Below are 24,335 nucleotides of genomic sequence, written 5' to 3'. Positions count from 1 at the left end.
CAACAATACAGACTCATTTACACTCATGAGATTATTTAAACCCTGTGTATTAAACTTGCTCTACTTGTACTCTTACCTGTTGATCTATCATTGTTGATCTGAGAGTTGTTACACATCAAACTAAACCCTTCTCATAACAGATATGGATACACTGATCCATCTGAGCAGTCATGCTGAAGTACACACAATGTCCTAATGACACAATAAACTCATCACTCAGGACATTCACACTGCAGAATAACAACTTTATACCCCACCACTCACTCTAATGAAGACACAAAGAGAACATTTACTCACAGAGCATCACAGGGAGTGGACTGAGCTCCTTCCTGTAAGTCTAATGACTTACTGACTGACTGACAGAGTAGCGGTGTGTGTTAAAGCCTTAGCACTTCCTGTGACAGAGAGAGGGAGGGTCTATGTATGTCAGTTTTATATTTTAGTTGACACAGACATGGTCGCTCCTGTCTCTTTATTTTTGACATTAAGCCTGTTTTAAGACTCACACTGTAAAATCTATAATGTTTCACTTTACTGGAATTAAAATAATTTGTGCTCAAGAATAACACTCTGAATAGCAATGCTGTAAATAGGCAAAATATTAAGTGTTCATCATATTCACACTGTCCACTTTATTAGGAACACCTATGCACCTGCTGATTCATGCAGTTATCCAATCAGCCAATCATGTGGCAGCAACACAATGCATTAACTCATGCAGTAACTTGTACTTCAGAATGTCCTTGGATTTTCACACACAACAGTGTGTATAGATTTCACAAAGAAAAAGACAAAAAGAAACACCTTGTTGATGAGAGAGGTCAGAGGAGAATGACCAGACTGGATCACACTGACAGGAAGGCTACAGTAACTCAGTATGTGGTGGCCAGTGATTGAAAAGTGAAAATAAATTGTCTTTGACTCCCTCTAGTGGTAACTGTAGTATAATTTTAATCCTGACCTCCTTCAGACTGGAATGGGTTTAACCAGAGGCCAGTAAATGGGATTTCTGCCTGTTTTGGGGGTGCCTGGGTTCAGTATTGAATATATTTGTCATGTCACACTCCACAGTAGTGGTTCTGAGTGGACACGCTGAGCTTTAAGGATCTACAGTGTATCATAAGATTTAAAAAAATATATATATATTTATTTATTGTTTTAGTAAATGGTGGTCGTCAAATTTCAGCTCTTTGGGATGCCCAAAGTACTTGTCCATCTGAATCTCAAATTTGATGGAGTTATCTTCAACTCCTAAAATTCTGTGTAAGTTTCTCCAAACACAGGCAAAAACATCTCCAAATGGCACCAAATCTCTTCACCTGAAGGCAGGACCATGAAGGAGAAAGGTGAGTTTCCTCAGAAATTTCCTGAAAAGGAAATCCCTGTAAATATTTTATAAAAGCTGAACCTATCAGGCACTATGCTGTACAAAAGATCTAAATATTTAGAGCAATGCAGTTTTAACTTATAGCATCATTTGCTTGCTTGTTTATTTATTTATTGTTGATTGATTGATTGATTGATTGTAATGAATGCCATGTTGGGTAATGTCATTATCTTCCACCAGCACTGTGTTCTAAAATGTCAGGGAGCTGCTTTAACAACAATGCATTGTGGGTAATGTAGTCCTGGAGAAATAAGGGAAAAGGGGAAAAATGTGCTGCAAAGCAGACATTTGTTTACAGCTGCATTTGTTTAATGTCAATAAAGCCACTCAAAACAAAGTATTAGCTTTGGCTACCTGCACACAGATGCTCCCATGTATCTCTTGACCACAGTTGGGGGAAGAACATGGGAAAGGTATCAACTGTGGTGTTAATGGTTCAATATTAGCTTGTGTTAGTGACTTTAGCAGTGTTGCTAATGCAGTGAGTCATGAGGATATAATAGTCACTGATTATCCCATTCAAGTTTGTTTTTTTTTAAATGACGTCTAACTTCAGGGGTGGCACGGTGGTGTAGTGGTTAGCGCTGTCGCCTCACAGCAAGAGCATCTGGGTTCGAGCCCCGTGGCTGGCGACGGCCTTTCTGTGTAGAGTTTGCATGTTCTCCCCGTTTCCTCCGGGTGCTCCGGTTTCCCCCAAAGACATGCAGGTTAGGATAACTGGCGACTCTAAATTGAGTGTGAATAGTTGTTCGTGTGTCAGCCCTGTGATGACCTGGTGACTTGTCCAGGGTGTACCCTGCCTTTCGCCTGTAGTCAACTGGGATAGGCTCCTGCGACCCTGTAGAACAGGATAAAGCGGCTAGATATGATGAGATTTTATTTACTTTATTATTTCCAGGTTGGTACAATAACTTTTCACACATGTCGTCATCTCCAGTAATAAACAGTAGTTTCCCTGATGTCACGTTTGTAACCCTGTTGAAATGTGTTCATGAGAATATAAATGAATAAGTTCATAGTTGAATAAATAGAATTTAAGGTTAAAATGTTAAGATTCACTGACCAGCAATGAAGTAATGATGTTGCGCAATGAGAGAAATGCATACTGTATTGGGTAATGTTAATGTTTCACTGAATACAGCATTTAATATGTTAAATATTTGTTGTGCAATAATATATGTGAAAATGCTTTAAATATGCCTGTCAGAATAGGAAGAAGGAGTTAAACAAATGTTTTGTGGGGTTTTTTTTTACGAAGCGGGTTTTTTCAGTTATTTATTTGAGGTGAACTTTTTTATTTTTTTTAAAAAAACCCCTTATTTTATAGTGAAAGCGTTTTGTTTGAGTTTTATATTGTGGTTTGTTTTCGTCAGAATTGTGAATTAACGTGTGTTGGAAGCGGCGCGTGCGTGTGTGCTGGGTGTATTTCTCTCCTGAGGGATTTTCGGTTGTCATGACAACAGTTTGCCTGAAGTAGCTGTGAGCTCATGGTTTTGCTGACTGACTTCACAATCCGTTTATTTCCGGAACTTTGGTGAATGAGCCAATCACATTCGAGGTCAGAGGAGCCGGAAGTGAGAGAAACGGATGTGGAAGAGCGAGACGGGGAGCGGAAAGAGAGTGGCGACCGAGCAAGCCGTGAGAAGCGTGTTGTCTGATATGGAGTGAAACACGAAGTTTTAAGCGATTTCTACACCATTTATAGTGGAAGTGTTCAGCCAGGACTCTGAGAGAAACTTTAATGGTGCTAGTTCTGTCAGTGTGAGTGAAATGCTCATCACAAGAAGACAGAAAGAAGTTTAAGTGAGCTGCTGACTTAGTGGCGAGTATTTTTGCCCGGACTTTGCTAACAAGCAGCGACCTCGACTGGTAAAGCCGGTGTGGAGCGACTGCGGACACAAAGACCCCGACGGAGCCGGCTAGCGCTGCCAAATGGTGGACTTTGCCAAGATGCTCAACTGCGTGAGTCTTCTCTTCAGCACTGTGAATATTCTCTTCATCCACGCGTTTCTTCTCGCCATCTCTCCTCCTGCTCCTGCTGCCTTGGACCCTGCGTGTATAAGGCTACATTCCAGTTGAGTAAAGGTAGCATGTGTGTGTTTTTGCCTGCACGGTGAAGCAGCCATTTTGTTTAAGGTTACGTCGCACACGAGCTGCATTCAGGCTGCACCTTTTGAACTGGGGGTTCGAAATTAGGCTGCTTTATTGCCGGCTATTTTCTTTTCTTGGGCCCTGTTTTTCCCCCTTTCTTTTTCGATGTGCCTGTGAATGCCAATTGAAGAGAGATTTGAAAAGCCTTTAAATGCTTAAATCTTTCATATGTTGTTCTAAAACAGTTGCACTGACTACTCAGTTGATATTTTAAGTTAAGTAAGACAAGTAGTAATTTTGTTCAAGCTAAAAAGAGTATTTAAAGGGTAAGTGTTAATTAAGAAGGGAAGTAATTACAAATACATTTTAGTTAATGGTAACGTGTTAGAACTGATGCTTAAATGGTGATTTAAGTGTAAGACATTTAAATGCATGGTTTAGATTAATAATTCCTGTAGACACTGGTTAAAAGTAAGTGTTTCCTTTAAAAAGAGTAGTCATACACGCATTACGTTGACACTAATAAGTTGATTATATATTTTAAAGAACATAGGTTAACCACCTGTAGTGATTAGCGCTGTCGCCTCACAGCAAGAAGGTCCTGGGTTCGAGCCCCGTGGCCGACAAGGCCCTTTCTGTGCGGAGTTTGCATGTTCTCCCCGTGTATGCGTGGGTTTCCTCCGGGTGCTCCGGTTTCTCCCACAGTCCAAAGACATGCAGGTTAGGTTAACTGGTGACTCTAACGCTACGTTCACACTGCAAGGCTTAATGCTCAATTCCGATTTTTTTGTGAAATCCGATTTTTTTGTGAGGTCGTTCACATTAACAAATATATGCGACTTGTATGTGATCCTCCGTATGAACGAAAAGCGACCTAAAAGTGTTCCACATGTGCATTGCAGGATACGACGACGTCACACGCAGTGAGCATGGCCAGTGTTTACGGAAGTAAAACCGCCCAGTTGCGGTATGACCCATCCAATCTAGCTTGAATAGCTGCATCCCCCCAAATGGAAATCAGCTCCCTAACCTCTGCGTCCTTCCATTGAGAAGATTCAGAACCTTCACAGCCCAAAGCGTCCCTCGCATTGATGTCATGCGCAGGGGCACATATACGTTTTTTTAACTGGGGGGGACAAAAAACTGGGGGGGACAAAGCTGCCAGCAAACCAACCCCAACCCCGATATGCCTGTCAAACTCGTTGTGGGTTACCATAGCAACCAAGCTCGAGCTCGCAACCTGTGCAGTCTGCGCAGCTCAACCAACCAAATATCAGTCTTTGTTTTGTTTTATGTGAGTTGTTGCAACTATGTATACACTGCCGTGCACCTCAATAAACCAAATGGTAATTAGTCTTTTGATTTTTCCGTGAGGTTTGCCTTATGCAAAGAAAGACAGCATAGGCGTTTTTTCCTCCCTATAAGTGGGGGGGACCGAGCGAGGTGAATTTAAATCTGGGTGGGACAAGTCCCACCTTCTATCTGCGCCCGTGATTATGCGCCATGTTGTTGTAACTTTTTTTCAGAGACCCGCCGCCTACTTCAGCGCAGAATAGTGACGTTTGTGGCTTGTTGATGACGTGTAAGTCGGATGAATGCGACCTGGCGGTTCAGACTGAAGTCGCATATGAAAAGATCGGATAGGAATCGGAATTAGGACCACATATCCAAACGGCCTGGGTCGGATTTGAAAAAATCGGATCTGTGTCGTTCATATTGTGAATAAAAGATCGGATACAGGTCACATATGGGCGAAAAGATCGGATTTGAGTCACTTCAGCCTGCAGTGTGAACGTAGCCTAAATTGACCATAGGTGTGAATGGTCGTCTGTGTCTATTGGCCCTTTTCCACTACCCTTTTTCAGCTCACTTCAGCCCGACATGGCTCACGTTTCGACTATCTCAGAGCAGCATGACTCCGCTCGCTTCAGCCCTGTTTAGCACCCAAAACTCGCACCGTTTTTGAGTGGGGCTGAAGCGAGCCAAACCGAGCCGAGTGGGGCTAGGGGCATGAGGAGACACTCCCCTGTGCACTGATTGGTGAGGAGCAGTGTCCTCACACGCCCACAAATGCCCCGCGAGCATGCTGGGATCTGTAAACACCGTAAACCCGGAAGAATAATAATTACGAATTACGAGAATTTCTGAAGCCTTATGCGCCTCGCCTCATCTATACGCTCTTGCCAGTATCTGTTGGCATTGTCAGTGACAACAAGCCACAGCACCAAGACCAGCAACACTAACGACTCCATGTCCTCCATGTTTATTGTTTACTATCCGGGTCGTGAGACTACCGCTTAAAATATCACTGATTGTCACTGTTTGCGCCGCCTAACGACATCATGTGACGTCCACCCACTTTCGCTAACTCCACCCAATGTGTCCACCCACTTCCAGCCAGCACGGTTGTAGTCGAAATGCAACTCCAACAGCCCCACTCAGCTTGACTCAGCACGGCACGGCTCAGCCCAACTCAGCCGCGTTTGTAGTGGAAAAGCGGCATATGTGTCAGCCCTGTGATGACCTGGCGACTTGTCCAGGGTGTACCCCGCCTTTCTCCCGTAGTCAGCTGGGATAGGCTTCAGCTTGCCTGCGATGCTGTAGAACAGGATAAAACGGCTAGAGATGATAAGATGAGGTTAACCACTGGCGGCATGGTGGTGTAGTGGTTAGCGCTGTTGCCTCACAGCAAGAAGGTCCGGGTTCGAGCCCAGTGGCCGGCAAGGGCCTTTCTGTGCGGAGTTTGCATGTCGTCCACGTGGGTTTCCTCTGGGTGCTCCGGTTTCCCCCACAGTCCAAAGACATGCAGGTTAGGTTAACTGGTGACTCTAAATTGACCGTAGGTGTGAATGTGAGTGGTTGTCTGTGGCAGCTGTATGATGTCCAGGGTGTATCCTGCCTTTCGCCCGTAGTCAGCTGGGATAGGCTCCAGCTTGCCTGTGACCCTGTAGAACAGGATAAAGTGGCTAGAGATAATGAGATGAGGTTAGCCACCTCTCACATTAGTCAGTACATGCTAAAGAGGCACTACATTTCCTTTTCTTCCTCTGTCAAAACTCTTTCTCTTCCTGGTTTTCACTTCATCTTTCTCTCCTTGGTTCACTTGTTCTGACATCTTTTTAAAGTTTGTATTAAAGTGTATTATATACTTCTCCATCAGTATCTAAATCAATACTCTAACACTAGCATACATTTGTACACTTTTGTACTGATTAAACAAAACTAATAGCATAGCTACTGTGACAGTAGGGCAATTCCATGTAAATGTCAACCTCACCATGCAAAAATAAAGCAACATGTAATACATCAAAACCACTCCCAGAGATATCACCTAGGCCTGTATTTTACAGATGTGAATAAGTTGAACCAGTTTGTCACAAGAAGTGTTCCCTTCGCCTTAATATGTCAGTCTTTCTTTCTTATAATGTAAAACCCAAGCTAAAATCAACTTTGATCATGTACAATTCTATATTATTGCCACAAGCCACAGAAATGTATGCTAAAATCCACAAAACAGCAAAACAATAGCCATCCTAAATATTATTTAAGAACTTTGATAGTTTTAGCTGATATTTAGAGTGTTTTTCAAAGGGTTATGGTGGTTAAATTGCTGATTTTCTAAACATATGCCATGTCCATTTCAGACGCGTCACATCCATAACGGAATTTCGTCACATCCATAACGCTGACTTTTCCTTCCGAAACTCTGCATGAAATACAAAATATTTTAAACAAAGATTTTTTAATATTCACCTTGGACCCCTCTATCAAATGGATATCTCCATTTCGACATTAGGTTTACAATTTCACAGAGTTTGATAAAAATGTACAGTCACCCAAGAAAAGTGGTACTTTTTCTGTCACATCCATAACGCATCTTTTATTGGCATTTTCTGGCATGCCCTAGCTGTACTATGGGAATTGTTCTTGTTCTGTCACTTCTCCAGTATGGTACAGCCTTAAAATATGCAACACCTGTTTAAATACTGGGAGACAATAAAACATGCACTGGGTCATTTGTTGCCATTTTGAGTTCAAGTGTCACGTCCATAACGCTGGAATTGCTCAGTAGCATGAAGCTTTACCTCACTCAAATATTACAAAAAATCGGCAGTATACATGTCAGATTACATGTTCCATACAGTATGGCTCTGCTGATATTTGCAGTGCTCACTGGTGAAGGTACCTTTAGTATTAACAACTAGGGATGCACACCGGTGTCGGCCAAACATTCATATTGGTCAAATTATTATTTTAAATACCGCTATTGATCAAGCATTTCACAATTGATGTATCCCTAATAACACATTTTCCACAGTAAAATGTTAATACTGAGATTTTACATTTTTCTAACATTTACATCCTCAAGATTATAACAATAATAATAGACAACATAGCAATTTAATATCTCTCACATTTTGTACTATTAACTGTAACTATATCAGTAGCATTAATATTACTGCTTCAAACCACCTCAGAAATCAGTAACTTTGGCTCTGGGCCCTGCTTCCACCAAACTCAGTTACATGCAGGTCGTACAGGGCCACACACACAATTAGCAAAATATTACTAGTTTACTGAAACAGATGGAGAGAGAAAAACAGGACTTTCCAAACTCCAGGTCACCTCAACACATGTCAGTGATCTGCTGTTTTGACTAATCAGCTTGTAAATACTTTTTTTTTTTAACCTTTTTATTTTACTTTTAACTTTCTCATCACAAGCACATCATCTCTCTGTCTCACACACAGATCTGATCATGCAGATGTGTCATGACCTGTCAATCATGTTCAATTAAGGCAGGACCTGACCAACTATGCGCTCTGAGTGGCTGATCATCTCTCTGTTGGGTCAGATGAGAAAACAGTAAAACTATATGGCTGATCATCTCTCTTTGTTCGACACAGAAAACAGGAACATTATATTAATACATTTACATTTTTTAACCCTTTGTTGTCACTGGGTTACATGAGCTCCATATTTCACTGTAGGAATAATAAACAGAAAATAACACACACTGTTGTTTTGAAACAAATTTCCTGATATTTTACTTGAGCATATATTATTCAACGATAAACCAAGTGAATTCTCACTAAAAGTATTCCTGAAGTGCTTTAACACATCTGTATTCAGCACTATGAGTAGCTTGAAATGAAAGTCCCACTGCACAGTCAGGAACTAGTTACGAAAATAATGCCACAGTCTTTAAATCCACAGGTTTAGATGCAGGATTAAACTGGACATTATAATGAGCTACAATCATTATAGAGCCTCACACTTTTAAGCTTATTTTCATGCAATAATATAAGCTTTCTGATTTTTGCAGAAAAGAATGAGTCGTCGGAAATGTGATGCTACGAAGCAGACCAACCAATCACAGTTGTTGCGGCCTACATTAACGCACTATGTTGCTAGATTTCTGGAGAGGTGCGCACCAAGCTCGGATTTACAGTATAAATTGGTCTTTTTCTTTCTGGGCCAAGCATTAATTATTTCTAGTCCCTTCTTTCTTCCTGCCTTTCCTTTCAGTTCCTTTTCAAATATGTTTTCATTTTTATTTCCATTTTTTGTTTTCCCCTTTTAACCTTTCCTTGGGTAAAGACCTGACATACCATGCCAGACACCTCTCTACAAAGGGATGACAGATGGCTGTGTGAAAGGCTGGCTTTAAGTATCCTGCCTGGCAGGTGCAGGTAATCCAGGATCATCAACCTGGAGAATTTTGGGTAACTGAATTCTCCTGAATGGTCTGTGTGCTGCTATTGCCCTCTGCTGGCTGCTGGTGGTGTAGCATGACTTCTTCCAGTAACAAAAGGGAATAAATGTTTATTCAGACAGTAAAATATGCATGAAACTATTTTCTTGTTGCAATTTTCTCTTGGAGGAAGTGTGAGATTGTCTTCCCTGCAGACACCTTTCAAAAATTCTCCCCAGTTGTGTAGACTGTTTGTGCTCATATACAGCATTGCTTTTGATACAAGCTTGATTCACAAACCTCTAATCCTGACAATTTAATTCCTCTGCCAGGACTGGGAAGTTATCTAGCAGGGTTTAACAGTGAAATCTTGTAATTCACTTCATGAGTAGCTTTAATTGTCTGAATCACTGCTGCTGCTGTAATGTTAATTTCCTGTGTATAGAGATGCAGTCAGAGTAATAACACTTCTCTTTGATTCCTCATTTAGTCCTGAACTTTACTGCACTGAGATCCTCTGCTTACACTGAATAATACTGCAGGGTCCAGTTCCTGTATCTGCTTTTGAGAGAACACTTTATTAATCCCATGTGGGAAATTCCAGTGTTACAGCAGGAGACAACAGACACTATAAGACAATGAAAAGACACCGATACAGCAGCAGAAGGGGGTTTAAAACATGAAATAAAAGCAATTGAAATAAAGTAAACATTGTCTTGGTGAAAATTTTTATTATTTTGGCTCAGTAAATGTTTTAATGCCAGTACATCACTGTATAAAAATACAAAATAGTAAAAATGCTGATATTGGCAAAGGCACAAGAGTTTTCTCAGTGTATTGCTTCATATGATACATGATTGCTAGCAGGTTAGTAATTCAGTGCATTGATAATGATGCATTTATTTAATTGATCAAATTTCATCCACAAATCTTCTCAAACAACGACAATTAAACTTCACACAGCTGAAAAGTCAAACAAAATATAACAGTATCTAACAGATTGTAAGTCTACTCCTCGTAAGGCCAAAAAAAGTGTTTTTCCAGTTACCCGACCGACCCTAATCCGTACCGCCCGACCCTAAACTTTTTTTTCGTTTTTTTCCCAGTCGCGACTTTTACATATAACCCAACCGCGTGAACCGGAAGTTTTTGTCACTCACTGGGAAAATCAGGGCTTTCCACAAGCGCCGGCTGCCGGCCATACAGCCGACTACACAATTAAGTCCAGCCGGCTACTTTAATGACTTATTTGTAGCCCACAGGCTCTAAATATTAATTTTCGATTTTAATAAAATTAAATGTTTATCTAACGGACCGACAATAATGTCAAACTGAACCACACTCATTTAAGTTGTAATTCGCGCTGTTTGTACTGATAATAACCACAAATTCCCCGCTGACTTCGTTGATCAGGGGAGAGTAACTCATCCGCGGCCCCGACATACGGTGTGCGCGCGCACTCGGCGGAGGCAGTAGTGTGTCGGGGCCGGCGGAGGGAACAGAAGCAGAGAGAACGCTTATTTTGTCTTTCACCTAGAGACATGATTCAAACTTTAAAACGGAGACAAAATTCTCCTGTGTGGATCTGGCATTCAACTTTTTTGCTGGGTTCTATACTTTTTGATCAGTCACAGATCAAACACCATGAGCAAATATGGAGAAATTCAGACTTTATAATGGGGGTCTATGGCATTTATTTAGAGTGTAGGCAGCTTGAAAAAAAAAGCTCTAATTTTCTCATTTAAACTGTTTTCTCAGCCACAATTTTCACTCTACACACACAACTTTCTCAAAAGTTGTAGTCACACATTGTGTGAATCAAGACAAGTGTCTCCCTGAGCGATAGGATTTACAGTTTTTGAATGAGAAGCCTGAAAGTAAGGAGAGGACAGCCGTGCTCTCCCATAGACTCCCGTTATAAACGTGGCAGTGCTTTTACTGCAAAATCAGAAAAGTCACTTGTTTTTAACTCACTCTAGTGTCCACATTTTTTACACTAGGGACAAAAAAAATACATTAATGTGTTCATGGGAGCCTTGTAGCACTCAATGTGAAAGAATTTTATGAATAGCTCCTTTCGTTTCCGTGTAAATCAGCGTTGTTCGAGGAGAGGGAACTCTGAGAAAAAGCGCTCTTTGCTTGTTATATTGTGCCTTTTCCCTGCACCGTTACCAAGGCGACGAGCTGCACTCAGGGAGCAGAGAGGGGCGGGGCTGCTCTCTCTCATGGTGTATTGAGCTGTTATATTTACAGAAAAATTCATGTTAAAAGGTGTCTCATGCTGCATCAGATTCATCAGAAGGTGGTAACTCAGGTGACCTGCAAAGAAATTCATTATATTTTGTGAAATTATTCCTGTCTAAATATAGGTTATGGCAGCCATCTTGAAAAAAAAAATTCAAAAAAAAAAGCCTGCCTACCGACCCTAGTTTTGAAACCTACGTAACCGGAAACACACTTTTTTTTTTTTTTTTTGGCCTAATTCATCTAGAGCAGTGTTTCCCAACCTTTTTTGTCTTGAGTACCCCCTGAGCCTTCTTGTCACACCACGAGTACCCCCTCACACATGCACGTTGATTCTCCAAAAGTAGAGCATAATACAGTGGTTATTACATGAAAATCATTTTATTTAATCTCCTTAACGTGAACATAAAATTCTCAGGCTTTCTCTCTCTCTCTGTTTTTAACCTCAACTTAATTCAACATAAGAATAAAGAATATGTTTTCTTGGAATATAAATAATTTACCAAAATAGTATAAATACTAAATCAAAATAACCTTCCTTTTGTTATATCTAACTTTAACAAGTAACATTTCTCTTTTTTTTTTTTTTTTTTTAAGAGTACATTAACATAACTCATGTAACATTCATCACAAAACTGGAGTGTCCTCCATAAACAGTCTTCCATAAACAGGCATTTTTATTGTTTAATATCTGAAACAAAACCTTTCTCAAAATACTCACTACTGTAGTATAATCTGGTCTTTAGTGAGACACTTGAGCTTGCTTGTCTTTCATCAGCTTTGCTAGATCTGGGGACAGTATGGAAACAGCTGCTAGCAGGCTGTTCTCCACATCCAGCCTGTTCCTCTTATTTGTTTTTGTGTGTGTCAGAGCTGAGAATGTCACCTCACACATGTATGTTGATCCAAAAGGTAAAAGTTCAATCATTGCATGTTTTCCCAATTCAGGATATTCCTTCTCCACATTACACCAAAACTCTGTCAATGTCTTTTCTCTATGTGCCACTTTCAGGCCCCGGTCAGGAGACACATCCAGCAGCTGCTCCTGCAGCCTTGCAGGAAGCTTGTTGCTGCTCTCAGTTGCAGTGAATGGGTCCCTCACCCAATCCAGGCTTTCTGACTTTTTGTCAATATCCTGAAAGTACTGGTTAAAGTCTGAGTTGAGTTTGGATAGATGTTCTTCCACCTGTTTCACCACTGGAGCCCTGGTGACATCAGTAGTGGCAAGATGTGCATGAAGTAATGGGAAGTGGCTCATATCACCCTCCTCACATTTCCTTTGCCACAGATTGAGCTTTTTTGTGAACCCTTCCACTTTCTCGTACATCCTCAGGTTGTGTGACTCCTTGCCCTGGAGTGAGAGGTTGAGCTCGTTGAGTTTGGTAAACACATCAGCGAGATATGCCAGGCGTGCCACCCAATTGGCATCCTCAAACACCACAGCAAGAGGGTGCAGCTGCTCCTTCAAAAACGCAAAAACTTCACTGCGAAGTTCATAAAGCCTCAGTAGCGTTTTTCCACGAGACAGCCAGCGGACATCTGTGTGAAGCAGTAGCTGGTCGTGTTGCGCGCTGCTCTCATGGCAAAGAGTTTCGAACAGTCTGTGATTCAGTGGCCGGGATTGGATGAAGTTTCTCATCTTCACAGCGTCATCCATAACAGCATTTAGATCAGGGCTCATTCTCTTACTAGCCAGAGCTTCCCGATGAATAATACAATGCATCCATTTAATGTCGGGGTTTACCTTTTTCACTTGTCCGAACAGTCCCTTCACGCTCCCCGTCATTGCAGCCGCACCATCAGTACAGATGTGGCTGCATTGTTTCCACTGTATATCGTGTTCTTTGAAAAAACTGTCAATAACCTGGAACATTTTTCCCCCGGTTGTCTTTCCTGGCAGTCTTTTGCAAAACAAAATATGCTCGTTTATGTCCGACACATCTTTGTAACGAACGAAGGCCAGGAGCTGCGCTTCTCCACTCACATCTGTCATTTCATCCAGCTGCAAAGCGAACTGACCGACTTGTTTTATTTTGCCCACGACTTGTCCCACAATATCAAGAGCCATATCATCAATCCAACAGGCCACAGTGTTGTTTGACAGGGGAACTTTCTTGAATGTATTTGCTGCTTTTTTGTCTATCATAATTCCAGCCATACGAGTCGCTGCAGGGAGAATTAGTTCTTCAACAATTGAATGAGGATTTTTTTGTTTGTGCCACAAGCAGCGAGACGGCGTAAGATGCCTCCAGGGCTTTGCTCCACACATTTGTGGTTTTCATCATTGTATTCTGACAGCTTTCGTTTGTAGTACTCTTCAGTTTTCCCTACTTTTGCAGGGTGCTTGGTGCTCTGGTGTCGCTGCAAATGGGCTGGCTTCATTGTGCTGTTAGCCAGAATTTCACCACAGAAGAAACACTGAGGCTGCGGTAGTTCCGAAGACGTAGACGTGGTGAAACCACACAAAATGTAGTTTTCATTGTACTGCCTAGGTTTAGCTTTGGCCTCTTTCTTGTGTTTCTCTGCTGTCTCCTCCAAACCCCCTCCTGGATCCAGAGAAACTGGACATTTTAACCATTTATCCATCTGCAGGTAGCAGCCAGACTTTTTGTAGACATTATCGGTTGCTATGTTTTTGTATTTTGTGTCACAGGTCATTGTCTTCCCGGGGAAATGAGTTGTAGCGCAAACATACCATTTTATTGATGAGCTCGACATGACACATTGCTGAGAATATTTATCATCTTGGAAATTTTATTAAATAAATAGCCTATTACTAAATTCCACAGCAGACATTCTGTTGTCCACATATTACGAGTTAGCTGAGTTATTGGGACTACACTTTTTTGTGTGACGCCTTAAAAAAAAAAATCTCCCCGTGCGCCGCGTACCCCCGGTTGGGAAACACAGATCTAGAGCTAATCTCACACAGAACACAGCAGGACAAATACAGTAGTGGGAGAACTAATACTGGGAACTAGGGCTGAACGATCTATCGTTTTCGACCGAAAATCGCGATCTCGGACAACACGATTTTGGGATCGTCAAAGCCGCGGTTTTTCACAGTGCTCCTAAACTGACCCATGTTTTGTTTCGTCAATAAATTGTCCTCATTTTTTTACACTACAGACAAAAATTACATCTATGTGTTCAGGAAAGCCTTGTGGCACTCAGTGTGAAAGAATTTTGTGAATATCTCCTTCCGTTTTCGTGTAAATCCCCGTTTGGAGGGAGCGCTCGGAGAGAATCCTTCACTTTGTGTCTCTAAGCGCAGCGTGCGGGTGGGGGAGGGGATGCTCGCTCTCCCTCTCTCTCTCACACACACACACACGAGGGAGGGGCTGCTCCCTCTCAGAGAGACACAGGCTTGTAGCATAATGGCAAGTCACACATTCACATAGTACAGTGCAGCTCCTGCAATAGCCACTGCATCACTCTCACAATTTCCCACAGGGGAATTGTTGGCTCTAGTTATAATTTATAATGCTTATGTACATTCTTTTACAAAAGTGCAATATTTTGATGCTGCTGAGCCATTGATCAACCTTTTATGTCTGATATGTTGTAGATGGGAAAAATAAAAGAAGCAAAAGTTTAAGAAAGATGGCTCTCTTTTTATTTTAAGTTATTATAACTTGTTCCTCAGGCACTCAATGTTAATAAACAGGCCTACATTTGAAATCTGTTGACCTCAGTTTTCATTCTTGCATTAGCTTTATGGAATTCATTGTATGAATTAATTTGCACTGAAACTTGATTTAAAGAAAAAAAAAAATCGTGGTTGAAATCGAAATCGCAATATCTGCCAGAAAAATCACAATTCAATGTTTTCTTAAAATCGTTCAGCCCTACTGGGAACATAAAACACAATGTTAGTTCCCCACCATGTTTCAGATAAGTCAATTAACTAGTTTTTATTTTGCAGATACACAAAGCTTCACTTATTTTAACTCCAGTATCACTGGGCTTTTCACCAACTGCTCTGACTTTAGCCAGCTATTAAAATTAACATTTAAAATGACAAATCAGGATTCTTTTAAAATCCTCAGAAAACCCTGAAGAAGACATAATTATTTTACAGTAAATGCATCCTCTTTTTATTGATGAACTTTGCTCACTCCTCTATGACTGCATTCTCAATTCTCTCTTCAACAGTGTGAGCTGTGAAAGACATTAAAAAATTCATTTAATAGTTTTTGTGTTTATGGCAGAAAATTAACAAAACTATTTGATCTCATCTTAAACACAGTTTAAAGGGTGTTTGTTTTAATGTTTATTAATGACAGTGAAGTGAAAAGTGACATCTGCATATGAAACACTCTTCTGCACTATTTTATTTATTCATAATGTACTTTATTAATGAAGTGAAAATGTAACTCCACTTGAAGTATCTGTCATGTAAATTCACTCTCAGAAACAGATGTGCTTGTTTGATATCAAACTTACATTTAAATCTTATTGTTCGAGCATTTTAGAACAAGTGCTTTAACACTCAAGTGTGGATTTTTGCTTTTAAAATGAAAAACAGTGAGTCAAATAATTTTTGTGAAAGTGAAAATGTTGTTCTCGACTACTCAAAGTTAGTCTGATCATGATGTGAAACATACTGAAAGAGTTCTTACCTCGAGCTCTGTAACATTTGACCAGCAGAATGATGGTCGCCAGCAGATACGGAGAGGCTGTCACGACACTGCAGATCAGCATGAGCACTGAGAATGGAGCTTCTACACGTGATGGACCTGCCCATAAATAAAATAATTATAATGTTTTATTCTTGAAATGTTTGTATGTTTTATTTCAATCTGAAGTATAAATAAATTAACACCTGTGTGAACAAGTGTAACAGCATATTGTACACAGACTTCGATAAACTAAGCCCGATAGATTACATGATATAAAGATACTGTGTTCAACACATTAGGTCACAGTTGTATTAAAGTGAATATTTAAAAGTTTCTCACATCTGACTGAGACCCAGCTTTTCAGTGACTCTCCTCTCTCTGGGTGTTTACAGTGGTAGAAACCTTCATCTGACTTTGAGACCTTCTGGATGATCATCTCTCCTGTAGTCTGTGTCTGGAGGACTGATCCATCTTTATAGAAATCAGCTCGGAGGTTTGAGGGCTTTGGGTTTCGATATAAACAGCGTAGAGTCAGAGGATGTCCCTCAGTCAGAGGATGGACAGGACTCTCCAGGATCACATCACCATCTACAACACAGAAAACCACATTTACAAAATAAATATTTTCTCTCACTGATCGATATTGAATGTGTAAATCTGTATACAAACAGAAGGTGCCATTAGTTATGGCAGCACAAAGTTATCTGTGAGAGTGAACAGTGAAGAGAGTGTGTAGAGAAACTGTCACACATGACAGCACTGAGCCATGTACACTTCCTTTCCCCTCGCTCCACACCGTCTACACTTTACTTGAGTGAAGGTGAAATTCACAGGACATTTCTAATCACCAAACTCACGGATATGACTCAGGTTGCCACCTTGCACTCTCTATTACAAACACTGTTTTAATACCAGAACATATTAATCAGAAACCAAGCACAATGAGTTCACTGCACACAGCAGCAATCAACATCGAGAGAAATAAAATGCTTTGTGACATCCCTGATTGATTAATACTCAATAAAATACTCATTTCATTATCAGTGTGGGTATCTGTAAGCATGGACTCGTACTCAGTCTGGAAAGTAACAGCATAAACATATCCATACTCAGAATTACAGAAATTACAGGTGTAGCCCGGTCTTAAAAGATTTCAGTTAAGACGGAGACAAAGAAATGTGTAAATAATTAAATAAGCTTTAATGTTTAAAAAGTCACTCTGATAAAAAAAAACACGTTCAGTAAAACAGTTAAATACAGTTAAATAATTAAAATCATTATAAGCTGATCGATTCATCTTTGTCATATTGTTTGATGTAATTCAGGTCACTGGAGAAAGTTTGTTTGATTTGCACATAGAAAGCGTGTTAGGTACAACCCAGCCTTGCAGGGAATAAGGTTGACAATCTTGGGTTTATTCAATCACACTGGTTGTTTATTCGTTGATTAGCCAGTAAGAGGTGCATAGAGGCGCGATATAGAGGAAACCCCATCCTGTGAATAACAGGGCTCAGTCAGGGGTAAACAGACGAGCTGTAGAAGACAGTGGAAACGTGGATGGATGCAGAGTCTCATTAAGCTGTATCAGACATCATATCTCTTGCCGAAGGTAAAACTAACCTTTGTGTATATTGTGTAATGTTTCGTTTTGATCTATGCTGTCAATAGAGATAATGACATCTATCAGACTGTGGACCAGGAAGTCATCCTTGGACCCTTTTGGATGGGTAGATGTGCTTCGTGCCAAGTTTGCCTTAGTGAACTGGGTTGCCAGTACCCCCGGTATCATCGTTACCCCCTCTCTCATCATCTAGCCAGTTTCAGCCCTCTTTTTCCCTTTATCCTCTCCAAGACTTGTGAGTAATTAACTATAGATTAGTGCACTGCTATTTTCTTTTGCTTGTGTTGTACAAGTGAAGCGGCCATTTTGTTTTAGGTCTCCACGCTCCCAAGCAACAACTCAGGCCTGCAACGGGTTTTTATTTTTTTGCTTTTTCAAAGAGAGACATTATTTCATTTTGTTGCAGAGTGTGTGTGAGTGGTGGGCCTGTTAGGTAAGACTAAAGGTGTAAAAAGTGGTAAATTAACAAGAACAATAATTTCTGAGAAATTCTAAAGGTAAGCTCATTCAGGTCTATTCAACATTTTTGTACTATCTTTAATTGTTATTATTTACATTTGTGTTAACTAAATTCACAATTTGGATTTAAAGTGTGTGTGTGTCATGTGTATATTTGATGAAGGGGTGTTTGAGTAAAAAGGGTAATAAGTTAACATAATTCTTAGTGGGATTCAAAATAGGTGAAAACTTATTGTATTTTTCTGCTAAGTGGAGGCACCGCCAAATAATTCAGCATTTCATTATCAAGTTAACCATTCAGAACACTGGTAAGTTCATTTCATTTGTCCCTTTCATGTTAAACCACAGATATATGTACCCAGGACCTCGCCCATAGTACTACAACACTAGATATATCCAATTAGCTACATGGGACGGGTGTTACACAGGGAATGTACTGAGAGAAAAAATTCCATATGTTTTTTGTCGTCTTGAACAGTTTTTCCCAGTTGGAAACTCAGAGTTCTGAATATTCAATGAAACATTTCCCTTTTCCTTTAATAATAAACACACTACATGAAGACTCACCCTGCACTGTGATGTTAACAGGATTCCTGTTTTCTCCAGATTCAGAGTGACACCAGTAAACTCCAGTGTAGGATGTGGAGAGGGAGCTGAATTTACATGGAGAACAATCTAACACTCCCTCACTGTGTGTGTATCGTCTCACCGTCCATCCAGTAGAACGACTCTGGTCAGTAGAGTTACAGCTCAGTGAGAGAGAGTCAGAAGTAAAGTGTTGAGTTCTGTTGGGATTGATGATCAGAGAGACTGGAGGAGATTCACCTTAAACAGAGAAGAGAGTCATGTAAATAAGAATCAGTGCAATATGCAATAAGGATATACAGTAAGTGCATGTGTGTTCAGAATTCTGTTTATTAATCCAGTAATTAAAGCCACAGTCCATAGCATGGGTCATAACACAGAAAAGTTTAACCCCAGATAATCCAGAATCATAAACACTGCAAAAAGGTAAAGGTCAAAACCAAGAGACAAAATCAAAACTGGGATGAGGAGCACAGGAAAGTCTTACAATTGCTGCAAAGGAATAAAATGATCAGACACAGGACAGCAGGGCAATGCCTCCTCACCACCAGAGGGCACCATCATCTCAGTATGAGCTGAGCTCGAACACACCACCTCCAGATCACTTCCTCATTGTAGATTACATTCGACCAGCACATACATTTACACAGTGCAAAGTTCAGAGCCATGTTTAGTTTGTGATTGCCATTGCTGTGTTTAGACCCTTTGCTTTTGATGACTCTTTTGGATTTTCCCTCTGGTCTTATATTGTACTTTACTGTGTCGGACTCTTACCTGTTTTACAGCTCTGCTATTTGTATTGTGTTTAATAGCAGTCTAACATCATGACATCATCTGTAACTGTGTGGTCCTCTGAATATCCATATCTGTGTTTGTATTAGTGTTTAAACCTGAAGTATTTATGGGCCTGTCTTTCTGAAAAGTTTTCTGAAAGCAAACAAACAAACAACCCCAGAATCTTGTGCCTCCTGTTAACATCTGTGTATCTGTTAAGAACACATGATCAGGGGTGGGTTTTCCAGTAATGTTGCCCTTTAGAGCTAAAGAGTGAGTTGAGAGACTCTTAAGCAACGAACATTGTCTCTGTACATGGTTTTACTGAGCTCACTCGTAAGAAGGAATCTGAAGAGCATCTTTGTAATGTGCGTCCCTGATACAGGCATTAGTAGTTGCTAAAGGCAATTGTACTGTCATTGCTGAAGGCATTAGTAGTTGCCAAATCCAGTCGATAAGGTCACATGGCATTCGTTTTTAACCAAAATCTAATGAAATATAAAGTGTTTAAAATAAGAGAATATATAATATCATCTGGAAGCATTATAAATATAATGTGGTAATTAATTAATGAAATAATTTTGTTTTTGGGCAGTATTTTTATTCCAAGCGTGTTTTTAATTAAATGAACAAGCGTTCACATGAAAGAATGAGCAAATAATAAGCTAAATAATTAAGTAAATGTGTTCTCCGTGCTCGCTCATTTCACTGTTACCCCCCGATCATGCAATCAGGATTATTTCAACTGTTATCCACAGTGCAGAGTGGGCAATGATCTCCCTGAGACGTGCACACACAGAGAGAGAGAGAGGTTTTGACCTGTGTGTAGTGTGTACCTAAGGAAGTTGTATTGACCTCCTTATCTATCTATCTATCTATCTATGGAGGTCAAGTCAACCTCCTTTGGTACACACTACACACAGGTCAAACCCCCTCTCTCTCTCTCGTACACACACACACACACACACACACACAATGTTAGAGGCAGGGCTTTGAACCGGTTCAAGGAACGAAAACAAAACCGGGAACTTTTTTCTATTTCACATGGAACAGAAACGAAACCAGAAACGTTATTATTTTTTATGTTCCAGAACAGAAACGCTTATTAAAAATAATGGTAACCGGTTAATACCGGTTTTTATTTCGTTCCTCAAAGTTTCCGTAGCCTACAAATAAAAAAGTCATTCTTCTCCTGCGCAAGTTTCTATGACCCGCTGGGGTTCACTTCCTGTGTGACGTTCGCTGACTGAATGGAGAGAGCGGGAGGGTGGACTACTATCACGTCTCCACATCTTAAATAAGAGGTAAATATTGCAGTCTATCGTTATTCAAAAACGTCAATTTCAAACACGATATCAATATATTTGTCCACGTTAATGAGAGGCTCGCGAACATTAAATGACGTTAACCTCTGTTAGCCTATCAACGCATAGGGCCTGACTAGCCTTTGGTAACACACGAAATGAATTATCTTTCATTTTTGGCACTTTTTCTGTTTGTGTAGATGGGAAGACATACTGAGAATCCAAATCGCAAACATTTGAAATAATAATTGTTTTGAATTATTTCTTGTCTTATTTAAAGAAGGTTGTAATAGAATTAGCCTACATTTGGCTTAAGCTGGATGAGACAGAGACATAATTTTATAGCCACTTGTTAAACAGCTGACAGGGAACGTAATTAACCATTCCGGGAACGAAATTTTTTTTGTTCTAACCGGTTCGGGAACGTCTATTTAATGGTGGAACCCAAAACCGGAAACATTAAAATTCCGTTTCTGTTCGGAACGAACCAATAGGAAAAAAATTCTGGTTCAAAGCCCTGGTTAGAGGTGCAGAAATGTGTCTCATTTATGACACTAAATTAGTGAATCACTCGCCTAATGGACTTACATTTGATTAAAATGTGGCGATATCAATGTGACATTAAGATGTCCATATGTAACTTCATAATATTTTGAAATATATTCATAAAGTTTTGCTTATTTATTTAATAATTAACTGGATGTACTTGCACCAGAAAGTGAAGAAAAATAATAACAAGAAAAATAATTTAACACGGGCAGCAGATTCAACACCAGTTTCCCCCGCTGACTGTGAGCGTCCCTCTACAGCGCATGCGCAGTCTGTGTATTTGGCTGTGAGAGAGTCGCTCTTTGTTTTGAACGAGTGGTCTGGGTCTCTCATAAATTTCAAGCAACTCAAGGACTAGTTAGGCAACGAAGTTGTTTGGGAAAGCTATATTAGCTTGACGATGGCTCTTTCGAGGTAATTTAAGACTCTCTTGGCCTTAAGAGGCTTTTGGGAAACCCACCCCTGTTCATTCTAAATAATATATTCATATTCAGTTACATCTCTAGTGTTGACCTGCTCTGGCTTTCTGGATTTTATAATAAAACCCTCCAGCCCATAGATCCTCAATCATCTCCTTCGTCCTCTTTATATCAGGGAAAATAAACGAATGACAAAATGAGGAGCAGAGACGGAACAAAAAGACAGCACATGGCTCTTGTCACCAAACTCGACCAGCATTCAGAAGAAGAAGAAGCCTTCATTTACCACATGGACACTTAAGCACAGTGAAATTCATCCTCTGCATTTAACCCATCTGAAGCAGTGAACACATGCACACACACCCAGAGCAGTGGGCAGCCATATTACAGCACCCAGGGAGCAGCTAGGGGTTGGGTTAGGTACCTTGCTCAAGGGCACTTCAGCCCAAGGCTGCCCCATGTTAACCTGACTTCCTGTCTTTGAACTGTGGGGCAACCGGAGCACCTGGAGGAAACCCTTGCAGACACGGGGAGAACATGCAAACTCCACACAGAAAGGCCCCCCATCGGCCTCAGGGCTCGAACCCAGAACCTTCTTGCTGTGAGGCTACAGTGCCAAACCATGCTGCCCAAAAACTTGCTCATTTAGAGAACATATCAGATATTAAACTGATAAGAACAAATACTACACTTGATCTTAGCCAAAAGGACGAGAAGTGAAGGGTTCTTTAACTGCCTTATACATATTAATAAATGTTGAATGAATCTTAACTGACATTCACACCACCATATCATACTCTATTTAATGGTGCTGACTGCAAAGTGATCTGAAATTTTCAAAAAAATTTTCCATCCATGGCATTTTCCTACATCTCGCAAGAACAATATCATGCTGACAAGATGTGATCATTTTGATGTCCTGAGGGTCGCTTTTCTCTGTTATGGGACCATTTTCCTCCCTCTTAAGGTATACGGTACGGCCCTACAGAAACAGGAAACAGCCGAATGCAGGGAGCTTTAACCAGTTAGCATAACTATGGAACTGCGTCACACCAGGATGATGATGCGCAGAAAACATTGTGACTCTGCATCGACCTCGGAGAATTTTGAGTCACAGGGATGTAATTTGTGGTTGACCTTCACGAATAGATCAGTGAAAAAATGACAAATATATATTTTCTATGTTACTGCTTTTGTGTTATTGTTTCTTTCTCTGTAAGATCAAAACATTAGGTGCATGACTCCATACATTCTACCGTGGAGTCGAGCTCATGGGTTCTAAGGCTAAGATAGCTAAACGCTAGCTAGAATGATTTAGTTATCTGTCCAGAAAAATGACACATCATCTAACCTTGCTCTATCTTGCAGTTACACTCACTAGGCAGGCTTTCCTTTTCATTTCCGCTGGATTTTAGCTGGCAGGAGAGCCGAGTCCACCATGTTTGCCCACACCGACTTGTTTTGGTTAAAAGTAGGTCCAACACACCCCACGGTGGTCATGTGATATTGTTGCTCACTTGCTTCAGCGATCTCCGGAATCGTAAAATGCGGGACGTATTTTATCTCGGCAAAACATTTACACATCGGAGACACAGTGTGTGCAGCAACAAAGCATCTCAAAATTCCAACAGCAATAGAAATAGAACATTTTACCCAGAATTCAACTTTGCAGTCAGAAACTTTAACCCAAACCCATTGTTCATGTTCCTCACCAGTGATCCATAGAGGCTGTGGATTGCTGTACTGTGTGAGAGAGGCTGGTTCTCCTCTCTCTCCTCTGCACATATAAACTCCTGTGTGTTTCAGAGCAGCAGGACTGAGAGTGTATTTGCCTCCAGATCCTCTGCTGCTGTCTGAGAGGAGCTCCACAGACATGCTATAGCCACGACTATTTGTTATTTGAGTTAATCCGGATCTGTAGGGAACAGTTGTGTACCAGCTGAATGTCCAGTCTGTAGAGGAGCCTGTAACCTCACAGCTTAGAGTCACTGAGTCTCCTTCAGTCAGCCAGCTCTGTGGAGATGCACTCAGTACTGCCCGTGGTCTCTCTGTTACACAGGAAATACAAAATTGTTAATTTGTAGGTTTATTTAATAATGAGAATCTAAGAATATCTAATTGCACATTTTAATGTCTCACTCAAGCAAACTCACACACCCACATCTTCCAGTGTAACAGCATCACTGAAGTGTGATGAGCGTGAGCCTCCTCTCTCTGCTCCTCTACAGGTGTAGTTACCTGTGTGAGTCACTTTAACACCACTGATTGTGTACACCTGTTCACTACTGACACCACTGTGTGAAGGATCTTTATACCAGCTGTACTGCCAGCTAGAGACACTTTCATCCTGTATGTCACATCTCAGAGTGACGGCGTCTCCACTGAACACCTGTTTATCAGGATTCACGGATGCTATAGGTTTCGAGCTCGCTGTAGAACAATAATACAAGATCTAAACTATCATGATGATTTCAGAACAGTGGAACATTTATCATCTAATCTCCAAAACATGTTTTTATCAACAACAAAATAATTTTTTTTTAAATGTATATTTATGAACAGGTATGATCTGTTTCCACACTGAA

General features: G+C 40.6%; 2 pseudogenes; both read right to left on the bottom strand.

The window, feature by feature from the left end:
• The window catches only part of LOC132885990 (titin-like), a 175,059-nt pseudogene that overhangs the window by 124,022 nt on the left and 26,702 nt on the right, over positions 1 to 24,335 (bottom strand).
• On the bottom strand, positions 22,353 to 22,471 carry LOC132898018 (U2 spliceosomal RNA; annotated as a pseudogene).

Source organism: Neoarius graeffei, chromosome 1, assembly GCF_027579695.1.
Source record: "Neoarius graeffei isolate fNeoGra1 chromosome 1, fNeoGra1.pri, whole genome shotgun sequence".
Lineage (NCBI taxonomy): Eukaryota > Metazoa > Chordata > Actinopteri > Siluriformes > Ariidae > Neoarius > Neoarius graeffei.
This window is presented reverse-complemented; position numbering and strand designations above follow the sequence as displayed.